An 8,533-nucleotide genomic window follows, 5' to 3' on the forward strand; every position below is an offset into this window, starting at 1 on the left:
CAAAGGGCAGGAATCTGCTCCAGATCCACCCTGAGAGCCTGGGTCTTTAGCTCTCTGGGCGTCCGGTGCCAGGGGAACTGTCTCACCAGCACAGATGGCAGAGGAAATCCAAGGACCCAGAACTGGGGGCTTGTCTGCACAGGGTTGGTTTTTTGTGGTATATATTTTTGCACAGAACCTTTTACAGAATCACTCATCTGAAATAATTGCGTCCACACAGCTGGCTCAACCTACTTGCCTCTGAATCAGCGCGAACCTTTCGCCGCACTGACTCCATTCCCATCGTAGTTCACAACAAAGGGGCCGTTCATCTGAAAGAATCACTGAGTGTTGGTACAAGTAATTTTCATGCAAAAAACTTCAATGCAAAACACACACACACATGGACACACAGGCACAGAGCCGTGTTGATGAGCCCTGCGCGTCAGCTGCTATGCCCAGGAGCGGGGCCTTTGTGGAGAGGCAACAGATTCAGGCCCCAGGAAGCCTGTGCTCAGTTCCCCTCTCTGCCACAGGTTTACTCTGAGGCCTTGAGCAAGTCACTGAAGCAGAAATTTTCTACCTTGGACACTAATTTTGGGTGCCCAGACTTAAGGTCCCTCCTCTAGGTCACTTTTGGACAATGTGGCCTTAATTTCTCTGCCCCTCAGATCTCTGTCTGTTACATGGAGACGTGAACCTCCCCTGCCTCAAAAGGTGGGGGGCATGAGGACATACTTACAGACACTTGGGAGGCATCCAGGTATTTGGGCCCCTGCCTGCATGTTTACGCACTGAGTACCTTTAAAAATCTGGCCTTCAGATGCCACAGTAATGGGGAACTAACTAGAGAGCCTAGTTAGCGAGGATTGGGAGTTAGAGCAGCTAGGTAGGTAGGATAGATAACAGGACCACATCCACTCTGATATCAACAATGTTGAAAAACACTGATCCAGAGAGCTCAAACCGTCCTACAAGAGCCAATCCAAACTTGCCATCCCCAGGATGCCAGTCGGAAAGGACTATGGAGAATTTGTGACTGATCCAAGAGAAAGTCACCAGCCACCCTGGGAAAGGAGACCAGGTCTCCTAACCCAAGTCTAGTGCCCCATCGGCTAGACTGCACAGCCTCTTTACGTGACTATCAACACCTTACATGATGGTGACTATTCACTATTTGTATTATTGTAGTGCCTGAGAGCCCATGGACCAGGACCCCACTGTGCTGGGTGCTGCACAAACACACACCAAAAAGACAGTCCCAGCCCCGAGGAGCTCACGAGGTAGGTATGAGACAAGAGAGAAGAGGTGGATACAGCCAGATGAGGAAACACAGCATTGAGACAATACTGGTCAACATGAAGGTCTCAGCACAGCAGCAGTCTAAGCACTGGTCAGGGTTTTTTGTAGCCTCCCAGCAAAGGGGAGCTTTCAGGTGGGATTTGAAGGAAAGCCAGGAAGTGGGTTTGTGGATATTGAGGGGGGAGTTCTCCCTTGTGTCTGGGCAGCCCCCAGAATCAAAGCAGGGGAGGGCATGGCACAGCCTGGATCCTTCACATCCTTTGCTTGGGTTAAGTCACGCAAGAGCTTCTTGGCAGTTGTGCTTTAGCTGAATCTTCAGCCAGATCCCTAAGCTGAAGTTATGGCAAGACATGACCAATGCTGGCTTAATTGCATGGAAAGGTTGAGAGCTTGTATCCACCTAAAGAGAACAGATGCTTTTGGGTCGGGCCGTCCCCTAGAGATCCAGTAGTTAGGGATCTAAAAAGAACCTTTGATAATCAACCATGAAGACAAGCAGTGGAGGGAGAAATCAGCTCCTTCATGTGTTCCTCTGCCCACCACCATCCCTCCCTTGTGTGTCTGGAGCTTAGGCCATCAGAAAACAGACGGATGCCACAAAAGACAGCACTTCAATTATCGCTGGAGGCTAATATTTTAATAAGAAATTAATTTTTGAGAGCTGTAGGCAAGACAGACCAATGATCATGGAGTAATGATCACTGATAGTCACAGTGCACCCTAAGTTTTGAACTCAGAGGCCACTGCTTGAAAAAAACTACTACTCAGGACACATCGTGATCAGCTTTCGTTTATAGCAAGACAGAGTAACAAGAGTCCAAAGGACAGAGCCCCAAGCAGCTTAGTCTTCAGAGCCAACAGCAAAAACAGAACGGCTAACGTGGCCAGGATGGCTGGGAGCCCAGTAGTTTGTCTATGGCAGCATTGATGTCTCCACCAGCCTCTCTCAGAGCTTGTGTGTTGACCTCGTGGTTCAGGAAACCCATTATGTAGAGCTGCTCCAGCTGCTGCTGGAATTGGGTTTCTGGAATTTGGGGAAGCAGGAGGCTTGCTTGACCAAGACTTTGCACGATTTGCTGGCACCCCGTCTCGGCCAATCTTGGGGCTTGGCTTGCATTTTCACATGGCTCAGAACCAGTCCCAGTTACTTCTCTGCCATCGGCAGGGCGTCCCGCTGCCCCTGAGCCAGGAGCACTGCCTCGGGCGAACCTGAGCACTTCCAGCCCCAGGGTCTGGAAACCCTGCTGAATCTGGAACAGAGCCTTGGTGGCTCTCGGGTTTGCCATCACTAATGGCATGTCTGGGCTGTGCAGCAGCTGGAGGAGGGCTTGGAGCTCCCGCGCTACTTCTTGGAGGGGATATAGGATACCAACGAACCGGGGGTTACTCAACATGAAGTGCACGATGAGACTGGGGTACTGGCTCAGGGCCTGCATTATATTCCTCATGTAGGGGACAGACAGGATGCTCTGGAAAGGCTGGGCATTCCTGGTTATCTCTGGTGAGGTGTTCTGCACTTCCGTCATGTTACATATCCCAGCTGCAACTCCAGGCAGCACCCAGGGACTCTGTTCCGGGCTGCAGTTTGGGCTGTTGCTGACATGAATACCCCCAATGTCAATGCCATGGTTGTGATGGGGGGTGGAACTCTGTGGACCAAACTGAGATGCCCAAGGGTTCGGCAAAGGGTCTCTGTTTTCTGTGTGGGACGGTTGGCTGACCCCTTCTGGGGGCAGCTTGTTCTGGGGTGGGTCACTCCCACACCGTGCCTGTGGTCCTTTCAATGTTGGCTTTGGAGTATCAGGGAGCATTTGCCACAAGACTTTGTCTCCACCCAGCAGAAAAGTCTGGCTCCTGTTTCTCAGTATTTCCTGCATCATTGTTGAGTTCCTAATGGACTCGATCATTTCTCGCAGGAGGGCTGGGTTGTTCCAGATGTGGCTGACCTCTGGATTTTGCTGTGCAAACTGCTGGAGCAGGGGATGTTCCCTTAAGAACCCTTTTATCAGGTTGGTGTTTGACAGCACGCTCTGGACAAAGGGATTTTCCAGAATCTGTAGGATCATTTCGGGGTTGACCACCAGCAGTTCCTGGAACTCATTTAGGAAAGCTAAAATACTGGGTGCACTCCCAGCTAGCATGCTCAGATCTGCCAGACCAGCTGAGCGAGGAGGGAGGGTGGCAGCATGTGTGCTGGCGTTAGTTTGCTGAGCTTCCTGGTCCTTTGCTCTCATTTGAGGCCTGATGACAAGGTGGATGGAGAATCCGTCATGGATCCCGGCCTCGCTGAGAGTATCTTGGTCGTTCAAAACTTTCCCAGCAAAGATCAAGAGGAGCAGGTTAGTGGGAGCGTGGAAGCGCTTGGCAATTTCGCCTCGAAAGTCGGCAATGGTGCTGTTCTCCCACATTGCAAACTCCTCCCTTTCCTCGAGGCTCTTCACTGTCACTTTGATGATCTGGAGCTTTGATGATCCTGCCCCTCTGCCAGGGCCCTGTCCTTTCCCAGCCATGGCTAACACGACGCTGATTCCTTCCAGGAAAGCAGTGAGACCAGAGAGTTAGAGGGACTGGGAATGTCCAAATCCAGAGTGCTCATGCCAGCTAGTGCACTGCCCCATGCTGGTCCTCTGCTTGCAGCTTCCTAACCTGGGGCTGCCTGGGTGGACTGTGACGTCCCTGCTGATGTCACTGTAAGCAAGAAACCACATGGACACCTGCCTTATTCCCCATGGAGCAAGTGGTTCCCAGGTGGGGCACAAGGACCATCCCCAATGTCGCTACCATGAACAGGTAATGCGAGCTGGGAAGCAAATGCCTCCATGCAGTTAAGGAGAAGGCAAATCTTGGGGCAGGAACCATCTAGCTGCAACAAAGGGGGATGATCCCATAGTGGAGACCCACCTTCCTGATGATGTCATGATCTCCTCTCAGACTGATGACACCCCTCCAGGGCAAGGACCCCAGTTATTAGGACAAGACAGGCAATAGTAATGGGGATTTTTATTATTAGAATTATGGATAGTTGAGTTTGTGATGCCTGTCAGAACCACATGGTGACTGCCTGCTGGGTGCAAAGGTAGTGAATCTCATGAGACATCCCCAGCACTACTTACAGGTAGCGCTGGGGATGAGCCAGGGATCATGGTATATGTAGGTACCAGTGACATAGAGAAGGGTGGAGAGACTTCCTGGAGCCCAAACATAGTCTGCTAGGTAAGAGATTGAAGTCCAGGACCTCCATGGTAGCAGTTTCTGAAATCCTTCCAGTGCCACGCGCAGGGCCAGTCAGACAAGCAGAGTTGCAGGGTCTCAGTGCATGGATGAGACAGTGGTGCAGGGAGGAGGGATTTAGGGTTATTAGGAGCTGGGGAACCTTTTGGAGAAGAAGTGATCTGTACAGGAGGGATGAGCTCCACTTACGCTGGAATGGCACCAAAAGGTTGTACGATTGCTCTCTGGAAATACCTCAGAGGGAGGGAGAGGAGTTCTTTACACTCAGTGCCAATGTGAACACAAGAACAAATGGATAGAAACCGGCCAGCAACAAGTTTAGGCTTGAAATTAGAGGAAGGTTTCTAACCATCAGAGGAGCTCCAGCCGTTTACCTTTCCCTCCGCCTCCCAGAGGGGCCTGTCCTCACAGCGAAGCTCCCCTGGAAGGCTGAGGAGATTGGTGCCACTTATGTGATGCACCCCGGAGGCAATGCAGCACTGCAGGTTCCTAGTGTCCCTCTTGCTGCATTGCTGTCACCAAGGAGACTGTTAAAAAAATGAAGCTGACCCATGTGTTCCCCTCTCCCCGCCCCCCGCTGCTGGAATCCGTCAATCCCTGTTATTGGGCCAGTGCCAAAGTGCCAGAGGGCAGAGCACCCAGTCCTAACCGGTAACCCGCGTGTGTGTAAAGTGAGCCCTGTGCGTGACTGGCTGCAGAAAGGGGGCCAATGGCACAGCCTGAGGAGTCTCCTTCTTGCAGGCCTTTATCCATCACTGAGCAGCTGCTGTGTCATGAGCTCTGTTCACAGTCAAACCTGGCAGCTTCTCTATGGGCTGGGTACCAATTGCTGCTCTCCGTTACACTCACTGACCTGCAGCTGAAGGTGACTGGCTAATCGCTTTAATATATCAGCATTTCCATGGGGTCTCTCATCCACCTAGACACGTCTCCTGCAGGCTGGATCCTCCTGCTTCTCCACACAGCCCAGCTGAAATTAGCCAGGCTGCTCCCGATGACCATGCTGATGCTGCTATTTAAAATGTTAATAACTTTTCAAACCAGAGTCTAGGCAGGGCAGTAAATCTCAGCGAGCCGACTCCAGCCACTCATGAGTTCTCTCTCTGCTACAAATGCAAGAAGCCATTCCCAGCATGTTCTGACCTTATCAGCTATTCGCTTGGGTCTGGATTCTGCAGTCCTTGCTCAGACGTAGCTTCTACCGACAGCAGGTCAATGCGAATCGGAACAGGGGGTGCTCTTTGGGTATGGGCTGGGTTTTCCTAACCCTGAGACAGCGTATATTAAGTTGAGTAAATAATTGTAAGTTCCTGAGGATGTTTCACAGTTTCATAGTGTGTAGACGTCCTGCATGACACAGGCCAGGGAACCTCACCCAGGTACCTCTCTACTGAGCCATCAAACTTTATTTAGAGCAAAGCATTTCAGCCGGCAGGGAGAGAACAGGAAGGACTGAGGAACCCCCAGTACCTGAAGCCCCTGCAGTGGCAGGGTATTGATCAAGTGAGACATGCCCTGGTGATCCCAGCAGGTGACCCACATCCCAGGCTGCAGAAGAAGGTAAAAAACTAGCAAGATCCGTTCCAGTTTGACCAAGGGGAAATTCCTTCCCTTTCCAAAATCCTGTGACCTTTTCGACCCTGATTACGTGAGCCAGATCCACCAGCCAGGCCACTAGGAAGAGGATTCTCTGTTTCTTCTGAGAACCCTGGTCCACTGGTCTAACCAGATGAAGCACGTAACTCGCCCAAATTGTGCGCAATCAGAAGGGGAGGAGGTTCTCGCCCAGAACAGGTGAAATGTCCCCTTAGCATTAATAAACATGAGCAGGGGAATATTTATCTCTCATTAGTCCCAGCCCCACAGCGGGTCACAATCCATTTCTTCATTCAGTATTTGCAGTCTGCCAGTGCACTGGGAGGCAGGGTCCCCAACCCTGCTGCTAGTACGGAGCATTCATCAGGGATTATCTCTCTCACTCCCTTTGGGGCTTGTTAAGTGTGGAGCTGGAAGTTGGGGGAAGGCGCTTGATTTAGCAGTGCCAGCGATTGTACGGATTGCACACAGCTCACGGGGTGGGTTGGAATTAGGCCTGGCGTCCCTCCAGCCCCATCCTCTCCATTGCCCACATGCATCCCTGCCACCACCTCCCACCCCTCTGCGGACCCCTTTCCTGACCTCACGCCCATTCCTCTCCGCCCTCCAGATCAGACAGAGCAGGGCGGGATGAGCGGCCCTCGTGACAAATGGGAGCATGGAGCCACAGATGCGAGGAGAGGGCTGGAGCGAGCTGAGAACTGGAGCAGGAAGGAGGTTGATGGAGAAGGGCTGGGCGGGCGGCAGAAGATGGTGACATGGAGGCAGAGAGGGGTGAAGAGTTAGATGCGGTGATGTTCCTCAGAGTGCTGGAGAAGAGGGTGGGGTTTGGTGGCAGGACCGGGAGAGGAGAAACCGAGCACCCGTTTCTCAGTCTGATCCAGGGTGGGGCCTGTGTGAGACACAGAGGCCTCCCTAAGAGAGGGCAGCTGTAGAGGCCAGATTTCAGTCTCTGTCCTCTGGCCATCCTTGCCTAGCTTTGGGTTTGAATTATTTCATAACCAGATAATAAGCAGAATTTCTGTATGTCAAAGGCTGCTGGCCCTGAACACAGACAAACCCTCGCTCTTCTATAGCACCTTTCATCAACAGAGCTCAAAGTGTGCTACTAAGGAAGTCAGACTCATATCCCCATTTTATAGATGGGGAAACTGAGGCATGGAAGGGTGAAGTGACTCATCCACAGTCAAACATAAACCCTGTGGCATAGTTGGGACTAGTATCCAGGTCTCCTGAACCCGGTCCAGTGCTCTGGGTCAAGGCTTGGTTTCTAAGAGGCTACACAGAGGGCTACGTCTGGTTCCTCGTTGGAGCTTGGAAAGATTAAGAAGTCAGGTGTGGCCCAACCTGCTGAGGCGGGCGCTACCCCAGGGCTGGAACCCCGCCTGTGAACACATCTCCAGTCCCCGCGTGCTGCCCCCACGGCGTACACCCTCCTGTTGAGCCCTGCGGCGGTGCTGCTGCAGGTGAGCCCTGTGATGTTATTGATATAAACTACGACCATATAGAATATGGGTTGCAACCAAGGTTCTGTAGTGGCACCAAATCTTATGTAAAGAGGGTCATATAAGGTGTCTAAGACCAGGTTATGGGTTGCTGGTTATGATTATGGTGTCTATATGTATGTATCATTTTGTAATTGAAGTTATGAGTATTGTCTCTATACTGTCTGTATTTCAAATTGGTGCTGTAGTTCTGGGAAAAATCCCAGACGAGTTGGTGTTAGCTCTGCCTAGCCTGCTTGATGGCCCATTAAGGATCATCAGCTACACAACTGACCCACTGAGAGAAGGCAGATATGCCTTGTAACTCAGCAGGGTGTGCAGGAACTTGCCCATGTGACTCCAGACTCTGTTTTGCTGTAATTTTCCTCAGTAAGGACAAAGAGATGTTCAAACACCTGGAAAAGCCTATAAAAGGCTGATGACTCATCTCCATCTTGTCTTCAGTCATGCTTCTTACCTCTGGAGGGACTTTGCTACAAACTGAAGCTCTGCACAAAGGACTGAATGACCCATCCCAGCAGGGGATGTACTCCAGAGACTTGATTTGAACCTGCAGTTTACTCCATCACTGCTACAAGCCTGAACCAAGAACTTTGCCATTACTGTATGGAATTGATTCCATTTAACCAATTCTAGCTCTCATCTCTACCTTTTTCCCTTTATGAATAAAACTTTAGATTTTAGATTTAAAGGATTGGCCACAGCATGATTTGTGAGTAAGATCTGATTTGTATATTGACCTGGGTCTGGGCTTGATTCTTTGGGATCGAGAGAACCTTTTTATTTTACTGGGGTGTGGTTTTATAACCATTCATCCCCAGGACGAGTGGCACTGGTGGTGTACTGGAGACTGGAGTGTCTAAGGAAATTGCTTGTGTGACTTGTGGTGAGCCAATGAGGTGAGAGCAAGTCCTCTTTGG

The 8,533-nt window shown here is 51.1% G+C and overlaps 1 pseudogene; it reads right to left on the minus strand.

The window, feature by feature from the left end:
- Window positions 1-2,156: 2,156 nt before the first annotated feature.
- On the minus strand, window positions 2,157-3,791 carry LOC116839609 (ubiquilin-1 pseudogene; annotated as a pseudogene).
- Between the last annotated feature and the right edge of the window lie 4,742 nt (window positions 3,792-8,533).

The sequence above is a fragment of the Chelonoidis abingdonii genome, chromosome 1, assembly GCF_003597395.2.
Source record: "Chelonoidis abingdonii isolate Lonesome George chromosome 1, CheloAbing_2.0, whole genome shotgun sequence".
In the NCBI taxonomy this organism is placed as follows: Eukaryota; Metazoa; Chordata; order Testudines; family Testudinidae; genus Chelonoidis; species Chelonoidis abingdonii.